Genomic DNA, 25012 nt, shown 5'->3' with positions numbered 1-25012 from the left:
AATGTTATAATAATCAATTTTTCAATTATTGTTAAAGAATTAAACTGTACAACCCTCAAACGTTCCTTTATTGTTCCTAAATATATTTTCGATACTTTATAATTCACTCCTTTCTGTTGAACCGTAGGTGTTATAACATGTTATAATAAAACTACATTTTCATGTATCACATTATAATACTCTATCAATTTTATATGTGGTGGCATTGTAGTACTATACTCTTCTTTCGTTTTATTACCACATTTCTTTTCACCTAATTTTACTTTCATTTATAGGAAATGGTATAAGACCAACATTATAATGTCTATGAGGTACTTATATATAAACCCAACACTCACTAGTATTAAGATTTTTCCTATTAACTAATGAAATACATTTATTGGATGTCGATCACTAAAAAAATTTGGATCATCTAAGCACCACTGTACGCATAGTTTTTCCATATGATGCTCACAATATTTACAAATACATGCTTGTGTTGAAGATAAATCTCCACAATGGTTCTGTGATGCATCTCGTTTAACTCTCCTTTCCAAAACCGTTACATTATTGTTCTCTTGTCCATTTACATGGCTGTAAACATACAGATCAAGAAAAAATACCAATTGCAAACATGATTAATGTTAAACAAATAGCAATGTCCATAATTTCAAATTTGGCTGTGGACCAATTAACTCTGAATACCAGCTTCTTTCCGTTTCTTGTCTTTTCCTCTTCACAAGATTTTCATCCCCTGACTTCGTCAAGTGGAGAGCATCTTGCCTTTGTAAGGGCTGAGACATTATTATGGTCTCAGAAATATCCCTTACTTGTAGAATAAAGGTGACAATTATGTTCTCACTTGTTCAGGATCGACTGCTTTCTTTCAATGGGAAGCGTGTATCCAAGTGCTTTTCTCTTTGACCTTTATCGCTGTTGGCGTCGTCAATAGCACAAGATATGGACCTCCCCACCGATCAGTCAATGATCCGGATCTTAAGAAACTTCTTATCATCACCCAATTTCTCGAATTCAAATTATGACAGGCTCCGTCAATCGAAATCGGTTGTGTGCCTTTCACAGCAGCTTGAATCTGTCTCAACTGTTTAGTAAACGATAGAATGTAGTTAAGTCACATCATTAACTTGGCTTTGACTGGTATTGCAATTCAGAGTTAATTAGGAATTTTTCCAAACAGAATCTCATACGGTGATAAATTGAGAGGACCTCGAGGGGTTAATCTGATAGCATGTAAAGCTATTGACAATGCGTCAGGCCATAGCATTCTCGTTTCCTTGAATACTTTATACAGTTTATTTTTAATAATTCCATTGTATCTTTCAACTTTCCCACTACTTTGTGGATGGTACGGTGCATGAAGCTGTTTTATAACTAACAATTCACACATTTGCTTAAAAACAGATCCAATAAAATGATGACCTCGATCAGAAGAAAGTACCTGTGGTATGCCATATCTACATATAAATTCTTATACATTTTTTTTTTTATTTTTTTTAGCTGTAACATTAGCGGTGGCTTTTGCAACTGCATAACCTTCAACCCAACCAGAAAATTGATCAACACATATTCTAACATCCTACACTTAGGAAGTTGGATAAAATCAATTTGAATTATTTGAAATGGGCCGTCAGTTGGTGGCAGGTGATTAGGTATGGTTTTTACTGCCTTCCCTGCATTATTCTGTAGGTAGATAATACATCAAGCACAGTACCTGGCAGCTATGGCTGAAAATCCAGGTGCACACCAATACATATGGACTATATTCTTCATAGCAGTCTTACCTGCATGGGTAAATCCATAACTCATTTGTGCCAATGCTGGTAAGAGTGCTCTGAGGCTTACCTCCCTTTCCACGCCACAGTCCATCTTTACCAATTTGACATTCTGCCATTTCCCATCGGGCCTTTTCCTGTGAAACACAACGTTTTTGTATCTGAATTAGTTCAGTTTGATCAGGTATTACAACATTTAGAATTTCAGTATTTTCAACAATCTGCGCAATGTCTCTCTCTGCTGCTCTCTTAGCAGTTAATACCGTTTTCATACTGCCCCCCGGGTTTTTCAAGCCGGGTTTTTGCCGGGGCTCGGAGCGTCCCAGCTCAGAAACACCATTCATACTGCACCTCGGACCCGGGAATTTCCCGGGTTGACCCCATTCATACTGCACAAGTCTGTGCCCTGGCAATTGTGGGAGTCATCACCAGAGCAGTTTTCATTGGCTGAAAAATGGTGATGTTATTGAAAGGTGACTGGTTTTCTGATGCATAAAGATGATGCAAAAGTGGGTGGTGATTGTTTACCACATTACTTTTCATCATGGCCGACGACTCACTTTTGTGTAGCCCAGAGTTGCTGTTTACTAATGTGTTCTTCCACGGGCTCCCACTGATGACATCATCCTCCAGAGACAGGCAGACAGCCAATCAGCTTGTTTTCTGTGCAACCCGGGTTGAAAAACCCGGGTTGCACCATTCACAGTGCAGGCAACCCAGGTCCGACCCGGGAATTACCCCTCGATAAATCCCGGGTTGAAGACCCGGGTTTTTAGACCCGGGATTTTTGACTTGTACCATTCATACTGCACCAAGACCCAGGTTGCTTGAGCTCGCCCCGGCAAAAACCCAGGATTTTGATGCAGTATGAATGGGGTATTAGTTAGCTCTATGATTTCCTTTTTGTTACTTCATCATGTCCTGTCATATGCGCTTGGCATTTAATTACTGCTACCTGTTTTGGTAACTGAATAGCATTCAATAATTCATTCACAATATCATGATGAGCGACTGTTGTACCATCAGCTGTAATGACATTTCTTTGTCGCCATATTTCAGCATAATCATGAACAACACCAAACCCATATTTACTATCAGTGTAAATATTTACTGTTTTATCCTCTGCCAATTGACAAGCTTTAATTAATACTTTTAATTCAGCGTCTGAGCAAAATGTGGAACCGATAAGCTTTCAGAATATACGGTCACATTTTTTATCCACTATTGCAAATCCTGACTTCAATGCTCCTGTATCATTTCTCCTATGACAACTACTATCTACATATAACATCAAATCAGGATTTTGCAACAGTATTTCTTTTAAATCTGATCGTGATGCAGTAGTTTGCTGCATGTATACAACACAATCATGTGGTTCATGAGCAAAATATTCAAAATTCTGACGTTTACTTTTGTTTGCATTCTCCTCATCTGATTCACTTAATGCCAAATTATTATCATCTGTATTCAAATATACCTTCCCCTTCTTTTTAATCTTATCAGATTCAATATCAGAAGCAATAAACAATATTAGCAGAATATTTAAAACGTTACATCTGACAAGTGTAATATTTGGAGCTATTAGAAGAATCAATTCCCATTTTGTTAGTCTGCAATTTGTAACATGTCTAGTCATATGACAATTTAAAAGCGTTAGTACATGATGTGACACTTGAACAGTAAGTGGATTTCCCAAAACTATATCGGCACATGTGTCTACCAACATAGCTATGGCTGCAACAGATTTTAAACAATTTAGAAGCCTTCTAGCCACGGGATCAAGTTTCTTACAGTAGTATGCAACAGGTCTGGGGATATTCCCATGGGGCTGTGTCAAAACACCAGCTGCATTACCTGAATATTCATGACAAAACAAAGTAAACGACAACTCATAATTTGGTACATTTGGTTTCAATTTAACAGAGATTGGGCTAATCTTCGTTTTCCCAGTCTCATTTAAATCTGTAGTCCACAACTGACTAGGTACATTTTCTAGCATGTCATCTACCATTTTATTTAGCCCTGGTTGTTAGCACCATACAAGCTGAATTTCGTGATAAGGCATATTAGCATCTATATCAAGAGCTATCTGCACTTCATGTCTATTTCTCTCAGGTATGTCTAAAAACACTCCATCCGGAGTACAATAATTTATACGGTAATATTGCGCGAGGAAAGCGTTAATACAGTAGTTTACTCGCGGAATTTCAGCTCGCCGCTCAGGGAGCGGCGAGCTGAAATTCCGCGAGTAATTACCGTATTAACGCTAAGATTTTTTGAGCGCTCGTTTTTTTTCTGTTAACGCTAACAATTGAATACCCCCCTCTGAGTAATAAACAGAAAATAGAAATTCTAATTGGTACCAAAACTATGCTTATACCTCTATGCAAACATATAAAGCATATAGACAAACAATTAAAGATACGTTTGCAATTTCACACTTACAGAGATAACTATAAATACCTTTTCAGCAAACCCAGAGAGTGGGAGACAGATATATAATCACAAGATAAAAATATATTATCTTTGTGGCCACATTTGAGTATATATTTTCCTCTCCCCTCTTCCAGAAGTGTTGGCTGATCGATAACTATAGATATCTCGGTGGGACCTCCATAAATGTTGACGCATAAATGATTCAAAAAATATAAGTATTTGAAAAAGCAAAGGTTATCTTTATTCTTACAAATTGCATATGCAATTGGCTTGTATTCATCATGAAACAGGCAATACTCTCTATGTAAGACAGAGGTTATATAGAAGTAACACCACCCCTCTTACATACGTCACTAATCACTTCACATACTAAAGAATATACCTCATAAGGACAAAGTTGGTTATATATATATTCTCTGCAACCTTATCATAGTACATAGATTTCTATGCCTAAGCAGGTCAAAGGGCATATGTGACCTCTTACACTCTTCATAGCTTGACAGCTGCTGACCATTTTAACATCCTATGAATAGATGCCCTATTGTGGGGTATGACATACTAAAAAGTTAACAGAATACAGAAAACCATTTGACTGTTACGAGCCGCGGCGGTGCCCAGCCGCCGCAACTCCCTTACCTCCGCTATGACGACCGGGACATCACTTCCGGGGGCTCTGCCCGAACACGCTGAGTGTGAGAGCGCCGCGTCCCAGCAAAGGGAACTGCTGGGCGCGTGCGCATCTAGATAGCCTGCGGGCTAATTAATACAATGGGCTGTATTCTTGTAGAGCTAGGCTCCGATTGGTTGGGGTCACTATTTAAGGCAATGAGGTCTGCTACCTCATTGCCGGTTATAGCTTCTGCTTCCCAGTCTGCTGACCTGCTTGTTCCTGTTCCTGTGTATTGTATTCTGCTGAACTCTCGTGTATGACCCTTTGCTTGGATTTGGACTTCGCTCGTGTATCCCGCGACCCTGACCTTTGGCCTGTTTACCATTTCTCCTGTTTGCCTGTGACCCTTGACCCCGGCTTGTTAACTGGAATTGTAACTTGCTGCCGGCCCTTGACCGCTGCGTGGACCTCACTCCGCTTACCTGGGTTCTCCCCAGCCGGTACACACTTCACGACCCTCTGTCAGTCTGCAGCCCAGTCTGTCCCCACCATCAGGGGCTCCAGTGAACACCTGATTGGCAGAGTAGACTCCGGGTTGTGTTGTGCCGGCTGGAGGGGTTCCTAACATTGACCATACAGATTTTATACATCAACATTGTTTTATCCAACATATATTTGTACCATAATTTATTCCATTACAGGAGGGCAATTGAGAAAAAAAAACAAAAAAAACACCTACATTTTAAAGAGGAAATCTTTTTGATTATTTTGTAACTAAAAGATCACCATAATTATTGCTACAATTTAATGCAAACATTCATTTTAATGAACTATAGGCTGCGAGAAGCAAATAGAATTGCTCTGGTGGTCTGTGGTTTAAAACCATAGTCACACCAAAAAATTTAATATCTGGGAATGCGCTATATTAAATTTGGAAATAAGTAAGTGAGGTACAGTTCCATGCAAGAGTCAAATATTATATGTGCAGCTGATAGGATGAGCCCTATGTACACTGCCTGGCTGCAGTGCAGAAGGTATGGAAAGAAACTATCTCTACATTTGTATTCAAACCTATATGATTTATTTGCTTTTTAAAGACATAATATAAAATGTAAGTAATATCTTCATACTCTTATGTAGCTTCTGTATGCGAGTAATATTTGATACGGGTTTGGTCTATATTTGCAACAAGAGAACCTTAAGACTCCATCCCCCAGAATTAGGCCTCCAAATCATACTGCCTGAGACAACTGCTTCAGCTTATGTCATCATAAGAATGCACTAATTAGTGATATGAGATTTATCTTAATCTTTGCAAAAATAAAATAAGTGATAAGAAATGTTGCAATGTTAATTCTTCACCACTGCTTAGCATCAAGTCTCTACAGAGCCGGGTTAACCTAAAGGTCTTTCTGCACTATAGCCCGGGGCTTCGGACAGCTGGGGGACCCATAACAAAGATTTTTATGTAATACTGCCAGCGATCGGATCGGGTGCAGCCTCCCTTTCATTTTAGACAGGCGCAGCTAACAGCAAATCTGATGCTGTTAGCTGCCCTGCTGTCCGTGCGACAGAGAGGTGATTTTGTGAGACTATGACTCAGTCACACAAAATCTCCTCACTAAGCAGTGTGCTGCCCACTGCGCCTGCACGGACAGCAGGACAAGCAGAAAGAAGAGGAGCCTGCAGCGAAAAAAGAGGACCAGGTAAGTGCTATATTATATATATGTGGAAAGGGGGGTGGGGGGGCCTCAAAGTACCCTTAGCTCAGGGGCCTCCATTCCCTTAATCCAGCATTGAGTCTCTAAGCTGCAGCTGTCAATTCTGTCCATTTCATTGTTGTTTTCTGCCGAGTTAGCCACTTACAGTAGAGCAAGGGAGTGGGTGCAGCTAATAACTGCCAAAATTAAACTTTTAATTTTTTCTCCTAAGACAGTCAGGCGCTGTCCATGCATTTCCATTAGGTGCCAGGAATAGCAGCTTTCTCTTTCTATACAGCCGCATCCTATTGGTAGGCAACAGGACGCTTCTTCCTCCTCTGGCCCGGTGTCTGGCGGTGCATGTGCAATACAGCCGTGTCTCTGCTGCTAGGCAATGGGACGCTATTGGACTCTCCTGTCTGCGGTCAGCTGTTTCCTGACTGGCGATTCCACTGCCCATCAATCAGGAGCCTTCTCACTATATAAAAGGGAGGCTCTAGCACCATTAGTATCACGCTCCCCTTATGCTCCAGCACTCCAGTTTGTGTACCTGTCTTCTGACTGACCTCCTGGCTTTTGACCTGGCTTTACCTGACCTTGTGCTTGGATTCTCCTTTGGGTTATTTTGGATCTCTTGGTTTGACCGCTGGCTTCCTGACTACAATTCTGTTTCATCCCTTGGTACCTCACATCCCACTCAGCCTGACTTTGGATTGTACGACTTGTCTCCTAATCTGCTACTTCGCTGATGGCTAACTTGGAGGGCTGTGACCTGCGCATCTCCTGCAGCAAACTCTCTTGCGAAGACCAGAGGTGCATTACACTCTACACCTCCTCATCTTTTGCATAAAAGAAAGGGGACATGTGTCATCTTTAGCACATCTCTCGCTTTCGTGTATTTTAATACTATTATTATGTTTGTCAAAGTGTACCTAGAACTGAAATTTACTGCACTTGTACAACTTGAGAACCATTAAAAACGGTGGTGAAGGATAGCTTGAGGATTGGTTTCAAGGACCTCTGACCAGTTGGAGAAATCAATTCATTTTCAAGGAGCAGAAAAAGACTGTGGAGTCTATTATTATGTAGCAATACCACATTGCCAGTTGCATGGATACATAATGTAGTACCACTGCAAATTATGATGCTGAGCCCCAGATGAAGACCGCCCTTCTATGCGAACAGTTGTTACTGCCGAATGCAGGAGTTATTCACTGGACCGCATAGCAAAAAGCACGCTAATGTCATTTTGAGAAGGTGTTAGTCTGCAGCAAAAAGCAATGTTTCTTTTTTTTTTTTGTATCAATGCTTGATAAATCCTTAACATTACAGTCTCCAATAAGTTCTATGGGGACTGCAGTAACAAATGAAGAGTAGGCTAATGCAGGAGAAATCTCTAATTTCTCTTCATAAATGTACTGCTATATCCATTCTCCAGAGAAAAGCGCAGTTTTCAACAGATTTTTGGACTATGGTAGCTTGTTAAATAGAACTCTGTATGCCCAATCATAAAACAGTTAATGTCCATAAATGTGTCTTATCCACCCCATATCAGCTGTCACATAATACCATCCCTCAAAACTAAATCTTGTTTTCCACTATGAGTGCAAAAGTGGGCGCATTTGTGTACCTAATAATCCACACACACACATTCACCAATGGGTGCACTAATGCAAAAGTCACACAAAAGAAATGCACTTTTTTTGTAAATGACCCTTAATGACATTACTAGGACAGAGGTCACACACAGTGAGGCAAAGACAAACGGTCCACTTACATACCCCAACCTGTACTAACTTGTAGTCCCACAAACGTTTGACAGCACTCTAACCCTAAACATCTACCCCATTAACTCCAGAGCAGATGTGACTATAGTATATTTCCATGCTCGGATAGCCTATCTGCTGGTATCCCTACTGCATACACATTCATCCCTCAACAGAGACTGGGTAGTAAACCAGCAGCACTTTGCCCCTTCTCTTCAAGGATCATGAGCCCGAACCATGACACTTGCTCCTCAGTCCTTAGCAGCTTGTCCTCTCCGCTCTCCCTCCCCCGTGATGTGGCGCCTCCCCCGTGTCCGCCATCTTGCGGCCGGTGACTGAGAGAATCGTGGCCCGTGAGAGTACTACCGAGAACACTCAACAGAGCCATCTGCTATCTCACCGTGCAGTTTTGGTCACGTATCTGGAATATTTCACCCAGATCCATTGTCCGTACCTGGATACTCCTTACACAAAGCCAGCCGGCGGAGGGACACGGAGCCCCGGCCCGGGGGGTTAAAGTTCCGGCGAGGCCGAGCGGAGCGCTCTCAGCTCACTGTACGTGTCTTGTATACAGCACTTGTACACGGTATTTATAGTGGTTGTGCTTCATTGTGTTTTTTACGTGCCGACCTAATTACACAGTACAGTTCTTTTATGCCTATAATGTGCATTAATGCTTGAGGGAAATATGAGATTCCCCAGTAATATGCAAGTTATCTCTAACTTTCACTCCTTTCCTTTCTTTTTGCTACATTACCACTTAAGTCTTATTGTTTACCTTTACACTGCATTTATTATGACTAATTTAGTCATTAAATATATTGTTACTAGTATTTGTGTCTTCTGTGTTCATGATGTAGTTAAGTGTTTATGCTATTTAAATGATTTATCTAATGACCATAAAGTTACTTCGATTCGCCAAGTACACTATAGTTTATATAGATGCTTATTAGCTCCAATGATCAAAACAGCATCCGTTTATCATATTTTTGTGAGGACTCTCTCACATCTCTGCCTTTTTGTGCTTTTCACTTGTCAATAAACATGTGAAAAGTATATAAAAATGTGTCAAATAAGACCTAATGGTGTCATTCCCACCATTGTGTTTTCAAATTTTAATCCCGCATATATAGAATGTAAAAATGTGGCACATGTTATTTGTTATTAGTTAATGCGGGCTACCAGTACACTAGAATGCATTCTGAAAAGCATACTGAATTGTTGAAGGAACAGTGATTGTTGTAGCCCAATGACTGCACACATGGGCAGATACAGTCATCTACAGACTGTTATTACCACCTAACAGCTGATTAAAATTCTGTCCATTCCAATCCAATTTTGATTAGACCAATCATCAGGGCCGGATTAACCCTAGGGCTAACTGGGCTGCATCCAAGGGGCCCTTGAAAGTGCTCAGATTGATCGGTTGGGAGCGGGGGTGCCGCCGACGCAATCAGTGCTGCTGAGCACTTTCACTGCGGTCCTTCCCCGGCGCGCTGTAGTCTCCTTACTGAGGAGATCTCTGGAGTCTCACTCTTACGAGATCTCCTCAGTAAAGAGCGTACAGCGCGCCGGGGAAGGACTGCAATGCCAGGAGAAGGAGGTAAGTGCCTTGGGGGCGGCTCGGCTCACTGGGGGGCGCCCTCACGGGGGAATGGAGGCCCTCTTAGCCCAGGGGCCTCCATTCCCTTAATCCGGCCCTGCCAATCATTCGTTTTGGGCCACTTTCGTTTGAAATACCGAATTAGCTGTCAAAACGGGAGTGTGTGTAGGTGCCCTAATATACAGAGAGAGCCCTAACATACTGCAAAATTAATTTGGGGATCAACCAGGGTTTTCATATCTTATGGCTACAATGTGAATTATCTTAAAAGTAAAACATTTTAATCGGTTTCATGAAATAAACGTAATAAAATGTTGATATTTATTTTTAACGCAAAATACACAAATACACAGTGAGAAAAAGACTGCTTCCTATTGAAATGCAGAAAATGCTAATTATCTCTTCCATATGTTTTTCAAAAGTTATTTGTTAAAAAAAAAATAAAACATTAAAATCTCTCATAAGTGTTTCTAGCACCAAGGAGTTTCTTACTATTAACATTCTAGTGCCAAGGAGTTTCTTACTATTGTCTCCGCTTTGATAGTATAGGGGGTCACCTTCACCCTACTCCTTTAGGCAGCTTCATTCTATATCCACAAGGCAGCACAGTGAACCACAGCCCTACTACGATACTGAGTATTTGGCTACACTTTTCATTTGATTTTAGTGCACAAAATAAAGAGTTGTGATATCCAGAAGCGGAATTTTTTTTCACCAGTAGGGCTTTATTTTAATATGCAAAGTAGAGTGTTTATGTGGCTAGATTGTTCCTCAGACTATTTTGTAAAAGTATTTGAATCATATGGATTTGGTATATACATATAAAGCAAATTTACTTTTCTTTTGTAATTTTCAAATCCACCAAGTTTTATGTGTGAAATTACCCAGCTATAATGGATTTTAATCAGTATAACAATCACTGTGAATCCTACATGGCACAATGCTTTGTCACGTTCATAGTAATATTAATCAATCCAGTGGTTGAAGTGGTATTTTAGAAGTGGTGGTATGGAAAATGGAAGTGAATGGAATTTGATAGTTTTATAACGAAGGCAGTAGGTGAAGTGGCGGTATAATACCAGCCCACTTTGACCGCTGAATCAACCTTTTTATATTACAAAATATTATGTCATGCTGTACAGTTTGAGAACTTTACTTAGGCCCTAGTGGTGATCAAGGCACCCATACTGTGGGTGTAACCAGTGTGCAACCAATTAATTTGGTAGAAAACTGACATCACCGAGGGACCTGAATAATATTCATTGGTACCCCAATCATGGGACATTGATTCCTAGTAAATTGGCAGGCTTCATTCTCATAATTATTAGTGTAACCCATAAAGTGAGTGTGTCCACTGTTTGTAGGTGACAGATCCCTTTTAAAATTACCTTTCTCTACAACACACACATGCACCTGAGCCACTATATTCAGAAGCCAGTTGCCCTACCTGTTTGTGTTTCGACTCTGGGAGGAAACCAATACAAGCAGAGGGACACAATAAAACTCCACACAGATAGCAATTTGTGTTGTACTTGAATCCAAGAAGGCAGCAATAAACACATGAACCAACCAACTCACAATTATGAGCATTTCTAAACACCTTTTCAAATTAATTGGTTTGCAACTATGGCAGTGTCCAGGAAATTTAAATTTTTACACTTTGAAAATGTGCCCTCTCTACTCAATTCTCATTTCAGTAACCTCACACCGCAAACTACAATGTCATTTTCTTGCATTGTTCTGTAAAACTCAGTTCACTGTTGGTTTAACTCTGAATTTTTCACTCTACCAAACTTCTACCATCAGTCTCCATTTGAAAACATTTTTTATACAAAATGGGTCTATCTGAAGAGCTCAGTAACTTCAAGTGTGATACTGTGATAAGATGCCACCTTTGCAATAAAACGGTTCGTGAAATTTTATCCCTACTGAATATTCCACGGTCAACTGTAAGTGATATTAGAAAGTGGAAGTGTTTAGGAACAACAGCAGCTCTGCCACGTAAAATCACAGAGCGGGGTCAACGACCACTAAGGCGCATGGTGTGTAAAAGTTGCCAACGCTCTACTGATTCCATAGCTGAAGAGTTCTGAACTTCCACTGGAATTAATGTAAGCACAAAAACTGTGCGACGAGAGCTTAATGGAATGGGTTTCTATGGCTGAGCAGCTGCATGCAAGCCTCACTTCACCAAGACAGATGCCAAGCGTCGGATGGAGTGGTGTAAAGCACACCGACACTGGACTGTGGAAACGTGTTCTGTGGAGTGGCGAATCACGCATTTCTGTTTGGCAGTCAGATGGGCAAGTCTGAGTTTGACGGATGCTGGGAAAACGTTACCTGTCTGACTGCATTATGCCAAATGTCATGTTTGGTGGAGGAGGCATAATGGTATGGGACTGTTTCTCAGAATGTGGGCTATGCTCCTTATCTCAAGTGAAGGACAGTGTTATGCTTCAAACGTTGTGGCAACAGTTTGGGGAAGGCCATTATTCCAACATGACTGTGTCCCAGTGCACAAAGCAAGGACTGCAAAGACATGGTTTGATGTGTTCTGTGACAGGATGGACCGCCTATGCCACCCTGTCTGTTGTTGCTGAGGAATCGGCTGGGCTTACTTTGCCACCGTTCCCTTTCGGTATCCCAAAAGAGCAGCCAGATCCTGGGGCAGCAGTCCCTGCCCTGTCGCTAGTTGAAGCTCTTTGAGCTCCAACTAGGGACTTAGCTTCCTGGGACCCCCAGGAGGCTCTGTACCTCCTGGACCTATTTGATTCCAGGAGGCTGGTTGTTAAGTCCCTCCGGCAGCCAGCTTCAGGGTGAAGGGGACCCAGGGCTGTCTCTGCAGCCCCCGCACAGGGTAAGTACTCTCTTTTTATTATACAAATATACATTGCACATTTAACATTTACAACCCACATATCTACATTTAATACATATAGTTACGCCAGGAGTTAACCCATTCAGCGCTGAACGCTGTATTTTTACCGGCGCTGCAGCGCCTACACATATACATTTCACATTTAAATTACATTTTTACACTAGGCACTGTGGCTTAACCCCTTACATGCTGCAGCGCTGCAGCGCACACATTAAAATACCTTTTTATTACAATAAGCACATTTTTTATTAATAACCTTTCAAGAGGTGCCAAGCATCAGTGATGTAACCCCTCCTGGCGCCGGAGTCCATTTCAAGATGGCCACCGCCGGTACTCAGGACCCGGCCACAAGTTCGGTGTGGAAGAACTTGATTGGCCCACACAGAGCCCTGACCTCAACTCCATCGAACACCTTTGGAATGAACTGGAGCGGAGATTGTGAGCCAGGCCTCGTCCAATGTTATTGCCTGACCTCTTAAATGCTCTACAGAATGAATGGGCACAAATTCCCACAGAAACACTTCAACATCTTGAGAAGAGTGGAAGCTGTTATCACTGAAAAAGGGGTACCAAACTCATATTAAAGTATATGTATTTGAATATAATGTCATTACAGTCCCTGTTGGTGTAATGATCAAGTGTCCGAATACTTTTGTCCTTATAGTGTATGTTCTATTTTATAGACGAACCAAATGTTCTTTTCCGCAGCTAGAGTAGGAGAGCCCAGTTTTTTGCAGCATGTGACAATCTGGCATCTTTCAGCTACTAATATGGCACATATTAGTCGCTGAGTGTGTTTAGTTGTATTCAAAATAGAGTTTTGGAGCAGAGAATATGTGAGAGACTGGGTCATCCACACCAGAGTGTGGATATCTATGGTCACGCACAGAATATGTGAAGCAATGTGCCCTCCTGTCCTCAACACCACCATCAGAAAAGTGATGAGTCGGATGATTTTGCGAATCCTTGTTTGAAAAAAAAAGTAGCACAGTTGGAAAGATTGATAACAACCTATATTTGGAATGTGGTATTTATCCTGGAATTCGGAAAATAAGGGGAAGACCCAGAGGTGAATAATATCCACAAGAAAAATCAGGTCTTGTCTAATCCAATGGGAGAAAGATGTATGAGTGAACCCTGTTGGGAAAGCTGAATTGTTCCAGATTGGTATAAAGGTGGGTGGATTTGAAAGAAGAGCATATTTGCAGGTGTGTCTGTCGTAGGATTTAAGTGAGAATATGGAGTACTTTAGATTTCAGGACCTCTATTCTCAAGGGGTATATATGGCAGGGAGGAGACTAAAATTGTGTTAGTTAGAGAAAATTCTATAGAAACTCATGGGGAGAGTGCCTGAGGGCACACTGAGATAAGTGGGTGGCGATAAAACACTATTGGAGGTTGTGAACCTCAAGCCTCTAACCTTAGTAGATTTGTGGAGGGTTCTCATGAGTGCTTGCCTACCCAAATATATTGCAAGAATTTGCATTGTAAAGAGAGAAGGACTTTTGTTGCCATCTCAATTAGGAGAGCCTGAAACACATGCAACAATCTCAGTAGAGCATTAATTTTAACTGTATTCGCCTGGCTAGCCTATGTGATATAAAGTTCCACTTTTATAAGTGGCTTGAGATATTTTTTAAAAGAGACTTATAGTTTGCCTAGTACATTCGTTCGTATGTTGATCAAGAAGTACTTGAGGCTTTGAGTATGCCATAAAAAATGAAAGTTCATAGACAGTTGAGCTTGAAGAAAGATTTAGATCCAGTAATTCAGTTTTTCCTTAGTTGTGGAATGAGATTTTGCCAAAAAGTTTTTGAAGCGATAAAAAAAAAAGGTTGTCACTGTTATCAGGACGTCATCCAATTTTATGCTCAAAAGGCCAAACCAGGTATTAGCAATGTCTGGATTAGTAGGACTTGTAGAGGGTGAAGGGCTCCGTCATCAATGTAAAAATTACCTGGCGAAGGGCATTCTTGCCTTGTCCCATGACAAATGTGGGTGGGGAGACAAAGTAATTGGTTAGCATATGTGGTGGCATTGCAGTAAAGTGCACTAATACCCCCAAGCAAGCCATCCCAAACCCTAGGTGTAGGGGAGTTTTTCACATAAAGGGCCAGGAAACCCAGTCACAAGCCTTTTCAGCATCTAAGACCATCAGCAGGGTGGAAAGCTTGGAGGTATTGGCAACCTGAATAAAAATGATCCTGCTCTGGATATTATCTAGGACCTGGCAACCAGGAATGAAAACCACTTGATCTGTATGCACCAGAGAGGTGATGACTCCACCTATTTGCTTTGTAAAGAGTTTGAAGTCTACATGGAGCAATGAGGTAGTAGCTGTTCAGTTGTTAAGGTCTCTACTGGTTTTGTGATCACCATCATTTTCTGCTCTGGTGGTGGTTCCATCAAATTTTTATAGTAGACAGCTGTGAAGCAATCTGGACCAGGGGCAGACAATGTTTTAAGAGACTTGAGTTTGGACAACCTCCTCAGGGTTGATGTCTTTTTTTAAGTTTAGCACATTGAGAGACTGTAAGTTTTGGGAGAGAGCAAGGTACCAATCGTTTTGTTTCTCTTTAGTCTTTGCTGTGACAGTAGGGTGGCAAGTTGTAGAGGCTAGTTTAAAATTATTGGAAACGTTATTTTCTTTGGATCATGTATGAGATCTTTGTTAGCATTCTTTATGGAGAAGATTCTATTACGTGTACGCTTGGACGCAAAATTGTGCTGCGAGTAGAGCATTCGTATTCTCCGTGGTCATAGAATGTCTGTTATAGCTGGCGGAGTGTTTTGAACCTCAGAGAAAACAATCTGTATGTTGAGCAGGAGACGTTTAGTGTGAATTCATGAGATCTCTAATTTTTGAAATCTACTTCCGTGACACGCTGACATTCCTTCTGTTTCTGCGAGGAAGACCCTGAGATAGAGACCCTGCTGATGGTGGCCTTGTAAACCATTGATAAATGAAGGATTTACATCAGGAGATAGGTTTATGGTAAAGAATTCCAAAGTAGATTTACCAATCTCAGAGACTGATTAGGGTTTTAGCAAAAGGGGGTGTGTGGGTACGAGGCAGACTCAAATGCATCAAGCTCCACTGAGACTGTTGTGTGTTCTGACCAAGGCATGGGAGATGCCCTAATGTCCTGGAGGCCCCACACAATCGAGCCATTGAGCAGAAAGAGATCTATATGAGAATGAAGTTCCTGTGGGGGGGGGGGGGGAGGGGGTGCATTCTTGCAAGCTGAGGTTAAGCAAAAATTGCATAGCGCTTGACAGCTGCCACAAACCTTTTTGGAATCTTAAAATGCAGATTGGCTAATGGGAAAATTTGGGGAACGGATCCATTTTGGGCACAGGACTGCATTGAAGTCTCCAACGACAATTTGCCCTTGGACAACTTTCTCCACATGTGTGAAAAAGCTTTCATACGGGCACCCTGCCCATAATTTGTAGTATAGACCGTTGCTGCAGTCAAGAATAGCTTATGTTATGCTATATTAATGTAGAAGCGGTCCTGATGTTTTGAAAAGCAGTTTGAGATCTTGACGGGGGAGTTATTGGGTAGTTGGTGTGCTTGTTGGACAAAGGGGATTAGATAAACTCGGGGAAGGCTTTAGATGAGTGGATGAAATGGGAGTGTTTCAAAATGGGTCTCCTAAATCACAGCTATGTCAGCTTTTTGGTTCTTGAGATATTGCAGAACTAAGGTTCACTTGTTGTGCAAATTGAAGCAAATGACTTTATTTTCAAGGCCTTAATATCCAGTTCTCTAAATGGAACCAGAATGGTTTCAGGTGCGGCATAGGCCTTTGAACACCAATACATGAGTGGATTGGGAGCCCTGGTTCTGGGAGCTGGTAGTTGGTGGGATAAGACATTTTGGTGAAAGGGAGCAAAAATCTCTTGTCTCCTCCCCCTTCGCAACAACTAACTAAATAATACAACAAAGAATGGCAGATAACACCAGCACAGTGGAGTCAGAGAAAATTTTGGGTGGAATTGAAAAAATGGACCAAATCTGACTCCAGCTGCAAAATAAAAATGCAAAACTGTAAGAAGAGAAAGCCAAGAAATAAAAAACAAAGGCAAGCACAGCAAGGTAAGGTTGTTCTGTTGATTGAAAAAAATGTAGCTGCCAAGATTCTTTTGGCAGCTATATATGTAGAACAGATGCACTGAATTCTGTTGGATGATCAGCAGCTGACAAAAGGATTAGATGCTCAGTTTGAGGTAGCAGTTAGGATGAATGGGTTACAGGAATGTCAGGAGAAGGAAGAAGCTAGGGCTACTGCCATGTCTTCACTCTCATCAACTGAAGACAAATTTGATTTTGACCAATATTTGAATCACAAGGAGAATACAAAGTATCGCCACTTAGAAATGTCACAACCCATGGAGCTCAAATCAAATTAATTTCAACAAAATTTCTCACTTGCAGTAGAAGAAATAGAAAGATTAGATAGTTCATCAAAACTAACAGTGAAAGAAGCCATTCCCTTCTAACCAGAAATTGTCAGAGATGCTGTCCTGGTGGTTACTGCTTCGCTAGAGACCCAAGTTAGTGTTGAGAGGTTGTCCTCTGCCCTTATAATAATTAGATCAGATTTGAGAGCATCTATTAAGGAGGATCTGTTTAAGGCTATTCTTTTCCTGGGGACAAACTTTTCATAGATTTATGAACTGAGTAACAATATTGTACATATCCATGCACTGAGTAACAATATTGTATATATCCATGCACTGAGTAACAGTATTGTACATATCCATGCACTGAGTAACAATATTGTACATATCCATGCACTGAGTAACAATATTGTATATATCCATGCACTGAGTAACAATATTGTATATATCCATGCACTGAGTAACAATATTGTATATATCCATGCACTGAGCAACAATGTATATTTTCATTTCACCACATTTTTTTTGTTCAGGTTTTTTGCTCAATTAAATATATTTTGTGGTCTGTTAGTCGTATTTTTATAATATTGATTTAGAGATCCTATTTTTCTGTAATTATTCCATTTTCTATTAGATTTCCCATAAACAGTACAATAGTAGTTATATATTTATATATTTTATATAAAATATAGTTATAAAATATATATTTTTCTATATATTTGTAGGAAACCGTTTGTTAATATAATTATAAAATGTTTGTAAGCTGAGGACAGCTTATATTGATCCTGGTCTGTTAGTCTTACATTTTTTTTTTGTAAATTCTGTTTTTATTGAAAATGGTGCAGCTTATACACATTGGAACAGTATTATACATACGATTGAGTATTATCTTTAGCTATCTATTAATTAAACATCCTATACATATAAAACGGTGCCTGTAGTATGATGCATTAGGATGCGTTTAGATATTTAACAACATACTTCATGGACAGAACTGTAATCTATGCAAATAAATTTATCAAAAGATGCATAGTTGCCTGACCACTTTTTGGATGGGGGATAGGGGAAGGGAGAAGACGGGGGCTGCTTTGATAGAGGGGCCTGCTGGCGATCTCCAGTGGACCTGTATTACAGCCTTTGCTGCGTTGCTGAGGTATTTCACAGTATACTTTTTATACTGGGAAATGGGCACTTTGGTATCGTTTAGTAGCCAATAAATTGGAAAAATTTGGTAAAGCGGTACCCATTATTGCATTGGATAGGAGTATAACTGTATCCCAGAAGGGTCTAAGAGATGAGCATGTCCACCAGATATGTAGTGTAGTGCCCGGCGCCAATTGGCATTTCCAGCAAAGATCTGGAGTTTAGTGTTACATTTTATATATTCTTTAGTTATAAGTTATATTCTATGTTTCTGTTAAAACTGTTTTTTTAATTTGTTAAATGCATAGTTTGTTGTATATTTACTTTCATAGAAAGGTAGCACTATTTTCTTGTTACACAATTTTAATTAAATATATTTTATGTTCAATTAATCCAAGTAGCCTGATTTATGGTGTGTGGCGAAAATGACTTTTGCTACCATTCTACTACAGTAAATTTGTTATAATGAATGAATATACATTTGCCATTTATGAAGAAGTTTGAATCGGTCAGTGGTAATATAGAGTTGGAGTTGAATCCATGATGTACCAACTCCAGAGCCCTGCATAACAATGTGTGGGGGCTATTCAGTTAGGATGCATGGCCGCCATTATATGCGGCTGTGCGTGTAAAGTGCCATTACGGTACCACAACATTGTGAATTTCAGGGATGCGCACAGAAATCCACAATGTTGCGGTATCAGGAACCGTGCAGCCGCTTGTATTTGCGTCCACGAATGCTAATTGAATATGCCCCTAACAGTTAAACAATTGACCTCACAATTTGAACAACGCCTGCTGAACTCCAGGGTATACTCCCAGTAGATCCACAGTAACTGAGAATTGCCATACACAAACTTTCTCAGTTTGAGGCACCCTTAGGGTCGCCATAATTTTTTCAAGGCACCCCTAAGCCCAAGCCAAAATAATTACCAAGTAGTTCCCTGCCTTGCTTGCCACTGTGCTGGCCGCGGCATCCCTGTTAATTCGCCGTGGCTCCCTGACACAGTTTGGGAACCACTGCATTAACCCATAATAAAGAAAAAAAAATAGTAATTAGACTGCTTTCAGCGCTTAACTTAACACTAATTGATCACCAACATAGATAAATATATTAAAGTGAAATTTTTATTTATTATCTAAAAAAATATATACATCCATACAAACAAACAAACAAATTGTATAAATCTCTAAGTATTAATAGCAAGGAAGTATTCTGCACTTGTGACTGTATATCGCACATTACTTAAGGTGGTTACTCTCCTTTGGTTGAGCAGTGAGAGCAGCCTAATGATTTATTTCAATTGTTATATGTTATATGTAAATTTTTATTTTTATTTTTGAGATTTTAAGGTTTTTTGTTAGACATATAGTGTGCCAAGAGCAGGCTGTGTGTGTTTATATAAAGAAAAAAACCTTTGGGAAATGCATTGTCACCAGTAAATGCTAGTGATGTAAGGGATCACCTTTTCCATCATGTTCTGACAAACCAGCGAAGATCCCTTAGTCCCTTAAAAAGTGTGAGGCACATATAGAAACCATTGTAATTCCTACACCATTCACCTGATTTGGATGTAAATACCCTCAAATTAAAGCTGAAAGTCTGCAGTTAAAGCACATCTTGTTTGTTTCATTTCAAATCCATTGTAGTGGTGTATAGAGCCCAAAATATGAGAAATGTGTCGATGTCCCAATATTGATGGACTTGACTGTATATGAAAATAAGGGTAAATCTGATTTTTTTTTTCTACCATGTCATATGCTACTTTAATTTCAGGCAATACTTATATAATTTTCTTAATACATTTATATTTCATAATTGATCATAAATGGAATCCTATTCTTAGGTATTGGGTTTCTGTTTTGCATCAAAAGTAATGCCTTTGACAATGTTCTAACATCATGCTTAGACAATATGTCCTTCTTATAACCTTTCTGTATAAATTTATTAAAAATGTTATTGGCCCTTCTGTCGAACTTCTCATAGTTTAATATGATCCTCCATGCTCTATTTAATTGGCTTTTCGATTGCCAATTAATGACTCTTAGAGGATGAAAACTGCCACTATGTAACATATTATATTTATCTGTAGGTTTACTATATACATCTCTCTGTATCATGTTATCCTTTATAGACACCAACACACATAAGAAATATAAATCTTTGGTATTCTTTGCCTTTGTGAATTTGATAGTAACACGTGCACTATTGACAGTATCCGTCATCTTCATTGCACTTATCTCATCTGATTTCCATATAAAGAATATATTATCTGTCTATACCAAATGTACAATACGTTGGGCAAACCTTATATCTTCCAGAAGCAGGATTAGTTTCACATTATACATAAAATTACTTGCATAACATGGGGCCATATGAATCCCCATGCTGGTCCTCCCCTGTTTCTGGAAATAAAAAATCATTTTGAAATGGTTGTACCAGAAAATTCACTAAGCTTGATGACCATTTTTCTTTAAGTAATACTTATAGAATATATTCAGTCCCTTCTTTATGGGTTATCAGTGTCAAAATATTGACATTTATTTTCTTTCTAATTGTACAATATTTTTAAAGTTTTGCTAAAATATCCAATGGGGGGAATTTAATTTCCCCCGAAGCAGTTCGGCAATAACTCTATTACCGTTATTGCTGTAAATTTAACCCGGCTTTCTGCTCACAGCTCAGGGAGCTGCGAACAAAATCCTGGCGTTGAAACTACCGTAATAACGGTAATAGTGCGCAGGCAATGTTACTTTTTACAGTAACGTGGCCAATTGAATTCCCCCCAGAGTGTCTTTAAGATAAGTAAGGATTTTCTAAACTATATCCTGTAAATATTGGTCTAAAGACTTGGCCAATGGTTTTAAAAGTGAATCATGCTTTGATACTATTAGTCGAACTGGAGGATCATGGAAGCAATTATAGACCTCATTGATTAAAAAATCTCATTGTGACTTTGCGATTACCCACTGTAATAGGGCAGATTCAATATAATAAAATATATCATAGTTGGATCTTTAGATAACTTACTATAATGTCCTCTTTTTGCCTTTTTTTAAACTTCTTAATACTTTAACCTTGATAAGTAAAATTATAGGATGTTTTATATTTCAACTCTATTAACTTATTTTACACCATGTTAGAAAAAAGTGAACTCAATAGGTACAAAATCACTTTTAACTTTCAACTTATGAAAACCATTTTTACCATATATTTAATTTTGAATATCCTCTCTGTGTTCAGATCTTTATTAAATTGCTGTTTTTTCCACTAATTAAAGTGCAAAGTGGAATTACTCATACCAATTTATTTTATTGAACATTAAAAATAAGCTTCTGAATAGGGTATAGTTTCCCGCTATTTTTGCCTATCTAGGTAATCACAATAGCTTACTGTAATATATTTAAGCAAGTAAATAAATATTTGATTTGTAGTTAAAAGTTCACACCACTGAAAATGGCATGTCATTCAAATTGCTAAAAATAATTAAGTATAGGGACACCTTCCATTCTGTGCTCAGTATTTTTATTCATGGCCTCGTGATGTGGGATGATATTCCGTCTCTTTTACCGGCACATGATCGGATCATATGATGTGGATGCAGCAAGGCAAGATGTAGTTGCATCAGAAAATAAATATATAACTCTGTCATATACACCTGTATTCCACTTTGATGTCACTTAGTTGCAGTCATATAATCATTGTTGTTTTTATGACTTAATTTTAAATATGACCCTTTTTTATGCAGTAGATAAAAACATTGAATATTATCATGAAATAGTAACATTATCTTTTACCAATTTCATGTATTGCATATTTAAACTCACTGTAACCAGAACACAAATTTTAAATACTGACATACACACAAAGATGCATATCTATACAGTGACATATCTTTTGTTCTTTCTAACCTGATCAGGTTTAGACTACGTACACACTACAGGTTTTTCACCCAAATATCGGGCCAATCACAGAAAAACAACAGTTTAGCCCAATATCGTATTAGTGTGTATGTGATCAACGATTATCGTTCCAAAGCACTGTGTATTGTTTGATTTTATAAATGGATTACAAATCTCTGTAAACAATGGAACGATGTTGGGCAATTCTGCAGTGTGTATGCACTCATGACCAGTAGTGTAGGCAGATCTCCATAGAGTTTAGAGTCACAAACTTTTCAGCCAATGGTTTATTATTTTTATTATTATTATTATTATTGTTGTTATTATTATTAATTTTTATAGGGAGCCACAAAGTGTCCGGAGCGCTGTAGAAGTACAAACAAAGGCGCAGTACAAGGTGAAACAGCACAGTACAATTAACAATATGCACTATAACTCCGGAAGCTCAAAGCACAGCTAGAGAGAAAGGGTGAGGGAAAAACAGCACAAACTGGTAACCTGATTCCAAAAGGGTGATTGCGGATGACAGGTTAAGAGCTAACAAGAGGTGCAGAGAAAAGTGAGAGGCGTCAGAGGACAGAAGGTCCAAGAGGAGATGGGTTGAGTAGCTGGAAAGCAAAGTTACAAGTGGAAACAGGAGGAGAGAAACCCCTACTCAAAGGAGCGTACAATCTAAACGAAGGGGTAGACAGACTGAGAGACACGAGTGAAACAGAAACGGGTGAAATGGAGGGGGGGGGGAAGGGATGAGAGGAGAGGGAGAGGTAGCCAACATGGTGGGGAGTTAAGCGGGTGACTGAAAGGCTTTTAAGAAAAGCTGGGTTTTTAATGTCCGTTTAAAACTGGACAGAATTAGGGATGATCTGATGGAGCAAGGGGGCTTGTTCCAATGGAGCAGAGTGGGAGAAGTCTTGGATACGTGCATGAGAAGAGGTAATCAGGAGGGAGGAGAGGCGACGATCATTGGCCGATTGCTGTGGGCGGGATGGAGTGTGAATTGAGATGAGGTTGGAGATGTTGGGAGCAGTGGAGTTGACGAGGGCCTTGTAAGTCAGTGAGAGGAGCTTGAAAAGGGTTCTGTAGGGGAAGGTGAGACAAAAGTGGAGCCGCGAGAAAGGAAGATGAGCCTAGCAGCTGCGTTGAGTACAGATCGAAGAGGAGGGAGTGGGGGAGGCCAATAAGGAGAAGGTTGCGGTAGTCCAAGCGGGAAATAATCAGAGAGTGGATGAGAGATTTGGTAGCATCCTGGGAGAGGAAGGGCCAACTGCATGCAATGTTGCGTAACTGAAAGTGGCAGGATTTGACAATGGAGTGTATGTGGGGGGCAAAGGAGAGAGAGGAGTGGAGGATGACACCCAGGCAGCGAAGTTGGGGAACAGGAGAGATAGAGGAATTGTCGACAGTGAGAGAGAGGTGGGAGGGGGAGGAGGTTCGAGCAGGAGGAAAGACACTTAGTTCGGTTTTAGCAAGATTGAGAAATTTAGAGGACATCCAGGAGGAGATGGCAGAGAGGCAGGTGGACACCCTAGAGAGGAGGGATGGAGAGAGATAAGGAGATGATAGGTAGAGTTGAGTGTCGTCAGCATAATGGTGGTACTTGAGGCCGAAGGCACTGATGAGTTCAGCCAGGGAGGAGGTGTATAGTGATAAGAGTAAGGGTCCAAGAACAGAGCCCTGAGGGACCCCAACAGGTGGGGTGGAAGAGGGGGAAAGAGACCGAGAGGCGGAAACAGAGAAGGAACAGTCGGCAAGTTAAGAGGTGAACCAGGAAAAGACGGTGCCGGAGAGGTCAATGGACTAGAGGGTGTGAAGCAGGAAGGGGGTGGTCAATGGTGTCGAAGGCAGCTGAGAGGTCTAGGAGAATCAGAAGGGCGAAATGGCCCCTGGCTTTAGTCGCGAGGAGAACGTTAGTAACTTTAGCCAGGGCAGTTTCAGTGGAGTGGAGGGGACGGAACCCAGACTGGAGAGGATCAAGGAGAGAGTGTTCAGAAAGGTAGGTGGTGAGACGGTTGCAGACGAGCTTCTCAAGTATTTTGGAGGCAAAGGGGAGAAGTGAAATGGGGTGGTAGTTAGAGAGTGAGGTGGGGTCAAGATTCGGTTTCTTTTAGAATGGGTGAGACGAGAGCATGTTTAAAAGAAGAGGGGAAGATGCCGATGGAGAGGGACAGATTAAAGAGGTAAGCGAGTTGGGAGCAGGTGGAGGGGGAAAGGGAGCGAAGGGCGAAGGAGGTGAGAAGGGATAGAATCCAGGGTGAAATGAGAGTGGACTTTCTCACCCGTGGTAGGGAGGAAGGAGTATAGGAGTTGGTGAGTGGGGGGATGGAAGAGTGAGTGTGGGGGGTGGCGGAAGAGTGAGCGGAGGAGGAGATTTCAAGTCTGATGGCTTCGATTTTGAGAAAGGAGAAATAGGCAAAGTCAGTGGCAGTGAGGGAGGGGGGGGCAGGAGTGTGTCGAAGGTGGAGAAGAGGCGGCTGGGGTTAGAGGACTGGGAGGAGATGAGGGATTTAAAGAAGGATTGTTTAGCGAGTGAGAGGGCAGAACTGTAAGATGAGAGGATAAACTTGAAGTGGAGGAAATCGGACAGGGAACGAGATTTCCTCCGGTGGCGTTCAGCGGTACGGGTGCAATTTTGGAGGAAGCTGGTAAATTTGGAGTGTCAGAATTGGGGTTTGGAGCAGCGAATATGGACGGAATGGGCAGGGGCGACCGCATCAAGAGCAGAGGTGAGAGTGTGGTTGTAGAGGCAGGCCTGGGTGGAAAGGGGGGAGAGGAGTGTTTCAAGAGAAGAGGACAG

At 40.5% G+C, this 25012-nt stretch overlaps 1 protein-coding gene across 3 annotated transcripts in view; it reads left to right on the top strand.

Moving 5' to 3' along the window:
- The first annotated feature begins 8578 nt into the window (after positions 1-8578).
- PPP6R2 (protein phosphatase 6 regulatory subunit 2) overlaps positions 8579-25012 on the top strand; it is an 89886-nt gene continuing 73452 nt past the window's right edge. For all 3 annotated transcript variants that reach the window (XM_075208496.1, XM_075208495.1, XM_075208497.1), the window contains exon 1: positions 8579-8839. The gene's annotated coding sequence lies outside the window, so the exon portion shown is untranslated. The remainder of the gene's footprint in view (positions 8840-25012) is intronic.

Source organism: Mixophyes fleayi, chromosome 4 (assembly GCF_038048845.1).
Source record: "Mixophyes fleayi isolate aMixFle1 chromosome 4, aMixFle1.hap1, whole genome shotgun sequence".
Classification (NCBI taxonomy): Eukaryota; Metazoa; Chordata; class Amphibia; order Anura; family Limnodynastidae; genus Mixophyes; species Mixophyes fleayi.
The sequence above is the reverse complement of the archived record's forward strand: the minus strand, read 5'-3'. Positions and strand labels throughout refer to the sequence as shown.